Consider the following 4,599-nt stretch of genomic DNA (forward strand, 5'->3'; position numbering starts at 1 on the left):
ACATTTTTTTGAAAATAGGGATACAGGGGCGCCTGGGTGGCTCAGGCGGTTGAGTGTCCAATTTCAGCTCAGGTCATGATCTCACCATCTGTGAGTTCGAGTCCTGCGTCAGGCTTTGTGCCAATAGTGCAGAGCCTGGAGCCTGCTTCAGATTCCGTGTCTCCCTCTCTCTCTGCCCCTTTCCCGCTCGTGCTCTCTCTCTCCCCAAAATAAAATAAAAATAACAAATAAAATGAAAACAGGATACAAAACTATATGTAAGACAATGTCATTATTAAAAACATACCGAAGAGAGCAATAAGGACACGTGCACATTTTGAGTGTTCATCTTGGGTTGGTGAGCCAAGGGTAATTTTTTCCTCTTTATGCTCTTCTATATTTTTCTTATTCCAGTGGGTGTGCATTTCTTCCAAAATTAGCACGGCAGTTAAGGCAGGAGTGTGGAGTTGGGCGGTGTGGGCTGAAATTGCTCCCAACACCTTAACAGCCCTAACATCTTGGATTCCTTATTTAACCTCTCAAGGCCTCAGTTTCCATTGCTGCAAAATAGGAACAATGAGCATAACTACCTCATGTCATTATTAGGACGATTAAATGAGATACTATGTCATACAACACCTGAGCGTAATAGAAGTGCTCAGAAAGTATGTGCTTCATAATTGAAAAGGTTTTTTTTTTAAGTTTATGTGTCTATTTTGAGAGAGACAGAGACCGCGCAAGTGGCGAGGGGCAGGGAGAGAGAGAATCCCAAGCGGGCTCTGTGCTGCCAGCACAGAGCACAACATGGGGCCCAAACTCATAAAACCACGAGATCATGACCTGAACTGAAACCAAGAGTAGGACGCTTGACCAACTGAGCCACCCAGGCGCCCCTGAAAAGGTTTTTAAATAAGACGACGATACATTGGTTCTTTAGCAATTAGATACGTTGTTGTACTCCACACAGAGCTTCCTGTAGTGATGTGTTTCCCGGGAGCTTGGAAGAAGGAGAATTAAGGCTGAACTTTGAGAATTACACTGAGAAAATGAAAATGAAATCACATTTCTGTACAAAAAAAAAAAGTAACCTCAAGCAAAGCCTGGAAAGTTAATCAAGTTCTGATTTAAGGGTCTGAAAAGGGATGTATTTACAGAGGGGTCTAGTCAGAGTGGAACCAAGTGGAAGAAGAGTCAGCAAGAGTCCGGCACCCTCTGGCATTGCTCAGACAAAGGAACGTTGAACGTGTGGGGCAAACATTCCTACACTAGACAAGGTCTCCCTTAAGACTCTGTTTCCGTTCCTTGCATACCCTGTTTACCAAGAACGTTCTGATTCTCAACGTAGCTTCCAGGAATACTAGAGAGGAATTGGTGTCGAGTGGGGATAGGAGTGCTCCAGTGACCCTTAACCATAAACAGGGGGACCAGCATTTGGCTTCAGCCTCAGTCTTTGTGAATCCGAGCCGTAATCCCAGTCTTAGGGTACACCGATGATATAAATGGAGAATGAGACCCTGGCACTCAGAGTCAGAGAGAGGGAAACCTGCTTGTCACCATATCTCCTTTGGTTTGTGCTTCTGAGAATGTACCATGGGCATGGCACGCATACTTCTCAACAAATGTTTTATGTCAGAAGATCGCCCATCCGCCTGTTAAACGAAAACCAAAATCACATGCTGGACACATTAGTGAAAATCAGATAAAGAGATATAAATGGTTAATAAAAATAGGAGAAAGTGATCACACTTACTAAGAAATACACATTAAAATGAGATCTTATCACTTAGATGCAGAGAGGTAAGGAATGATAATACCCCATGTTGGTGATGCTGTGTGGGACAGGAGCGTTCTCAGGCTTGGTGTCAGAATAAACCAGTAAAACTGTTCTGGCAGGAGTTTGTTTCCAAATTGAAATGTGGCCAATTAAAAATAAGTTTGGGGTGCCTGGGTGGCTCAATCAGTTAAGCGTCTGACTCTTGGTTTCAGCTCAGGTCACGATCTCAACAGTTTTGTGGGTTCAAGCGCCACTGTGAATGTGAAGCCTGCTTGGGATTCTCTGTCTCCTTCTTTCTCTCTGCCCCTTCCCCACTTGCACTGTCTCTCTCAAAATAAATACATAAACTTAAAAAAAATAATTTTAACCAATGTTCTAGGAATTTTTCCTAAAGAAATAAAATGGGGCACCTGGGTGGCTCAGTTAGTTGAGCATTTGATTCTTGATTTTGGCTCTGGTCATGATCCTAGGGTCACGGGATGGAGCCACATGTCAAGTTCTTCTCTGAGCATGGAGTGGGTTTGGGATTCACTCTCTCTCTCTCTCTCTCTCTCTCTCTCTCCCTCTCTGCCCCTCTCTCTGGCTCATTCTCTCTCTCTGCCCCTCTCTCTGGCTCATTCTCTCTCTCTCTCTAAACAAAAAAAATAAAAGGAATAATCTGCAGTGTGTGCATGTTTCTGTACAAAGTTGTTAGTTGCAGTAGTAATATTGTTTATAACCTGAACGTGTGTGTATTGCTGGGGAAACCTGATCGCCGGCCTCTGCTATCCCCCTCCCCAACCCTAGTCCATTTGAGTAGCGAATAGGGCCCTACGTAGGTAGTATCACTCAGGATTGGTGTAAGAGAGTAGTACCCAACTTTGTTCCTCTATGGGCCAGATGACAGCCTGGGGACCAGAGGGGAGAGGTGAAAATTTAAATGCCTTGATTTCTGGAGAGACCTTGACCTTGGAGATTCATAGAACAATAAGTATGTATTACTTCCAAAATTAGCAGAGTGACGAAGCCAGGGCTCGGGGAGGGCAGAGCCAGCCCATGTAGATGGTACTTTGCTGCTCACTCTGGCCCAGAGAAGCCTGATTACCTCCTATCTCCAAGGCTGGAAAAGAGTTCTGGAGCAGAGGAAGCAGGAATTGAGGGTTTCCCTTCATGTACTCCCTGGAGTACTGCCTGTGCTTGGCAGCTTGGAATGTGGCTAATCTACAGGAGTAGCTGGCTCTCCTCAAGGGTAGTGCCTCTAGAAATCTCTCTGCTTGATCCATGGCCAGGGGGTGAAAAGAGCCACGCGGAGGCAAGAGAAAACAGTACACCCGAAGAGGCCTTGCAGCCCAAGGGAGGAGAACAGACTGGATTCTCAGACAGATAACTGCTCCTGGTGAAACACAACTACAGGAGACAGATAACCACACTACCCAAATCACTGAGCCAGGAGAGAAGGGGCCGAGCTTAAGTCATTACACCAATTAGGGTCCGATTGGAGGGTGGAATGTTTTTGTTCAGAGGACAACTACCTTGCATAACCCTTGTAGCAATAGGTGGTATCCTTGTCCTGAGAATAAAAGAGATCCTGTGTTAGAAGCTTAGCACAGTGTTTGGCAAATAGTAAGCCTTAGGAAAATAGTTACTTTCTCATTTGTGTTTAGAGAGTGTTTTTAGGGGCGCCTGGGTTAAGCATCCAACTTTGGCACAGGTCGAGATCTCATGATCTCGTGGCTTGTGAGTTTGAGCCTGGCCTCAGGCTCTGTGCTGTCACCTCAGAGCCTGGAGCCTCCTTCAGATTCTGTGTCTCTCTTTCTGCCTCTCCCCTGCTCGCGCTTTGTCTCAAAAATAAATAAACGTTAAAAAAAGGAAATATAAATAAGGTTGCTTTACATAAGTCAAGATTCTACCAGACACTACGCATATTATGTCGACAACGGATTATTCCTTGTTGTTTTACATTGCATTGTTCTACTCTTGATCTATTTATACCAATTACCTTTAAAACTTTAGATACCTTTTGCTTTTCAAAATGTTAAAAGAATATGCTTTTAACTTTTTTCTAAGATAGTGTTACTTTTATTTAGACTTTTAATCTGTCATAACGTTTATTCATTTGGATATAAATTAAATTCTTTTAGGGTGAATCATTTTAGCCTTTGGCTTTAAGCACATCCTTCTTATTTCATCCTTTGGCTCTGTGGACCATTTTTACTTGAAGGCAAGAATAAATACCTGACTTAAAATTACTGTAAGATTTTGCTCGGCACGGGTTCCCTAGGAACAGAACTTGAGTTCGATCTTGTGATACAGAGCCTCCAGTCCCTTGAGTGCGACCGACCCCTGCCCATTGGCACGGCGACAGTTCTCAACAACAGCCTTTGTGAACAGACGGACTGGCTGCAGGCCGTGTCCCCCGGCAGGAAGCTGCTGCCCGCCGGCCGGGTCGTCACCCACGCTTCCCCGGCTCGACGCGGAAAAGCCCGAGCCCCAAGCCCAGCCGAGGGGGAGCGTTAGCCCAGGACTGAAGGGCAGAGGGCAATCCTGGTCTCCGGAGCCCGGGTATGTGCGCGCGGGGTGCTCAGTCGGCCCTAAAAGGTCCGAGCCGGTGGGCTCCCACCCGCGTTCCACCATTCCAGCCAACTCAGAGGCGCACCGGTCGGAATCCGGCTCGTCTGCGCCTGCGCCGGCCGCCGGGCCTCACGGGAAGGCTGCCAGCTCCTAAGATGACGGCGGCGGCTTCGGGCAGCTGCAGCGTCGGGCGGAGGCGCCCCCACGTGGGGGCCGGTGGCCAATGGGCTTCCGGCCTGCGTCGCCGGCCGGGCGCGGGAGGCGGAAGTGCCGCGGGCCGCCGCCTCCGTCCGGGC

The 4,599-nt window shown here is 47.1% G+C and overlaps 1 long non-coding RNA gene across 1 annotated transcript; it reads right to left on the bottom strand.

Moving 5' to 3' along the window:
- Positions 1 to 252: 252 nt before the first annotated feature.
- On the bottom strand, positions 253 to 4,442 carry LOC109278237 (uncharacterized). Its single transcript, XR_002085555.2, has 2 exons — positions 3,968 to 4,442; positions 253 to 539 (listed from the first exon to the last, which is right to left on the bottom strand). It is a non-coding gene; the product is annotated as an uncharacterized LOC109278237 (long non-coding RNA).
- Positions 4,443 to 4,599: the final 157 nt, after the last annotated feature.

The sequence above is a fragment of the Panthera pardus genome, unplaced genomic scaffold, assembly GCF_024362965.1.
Source record: "Panthera pardus isolate Hobbes unplaced genomic scaffold, ASM2436296v1 HiC_scaffold_4, whole genome shotgun sequence".
Taxonomy (NCBI): domain Eukaryota; kingdom Metazoa; phylum Chordata; class Mammalia; order Carnivora; family Felidae; genus Panthera; species Panthera pardus.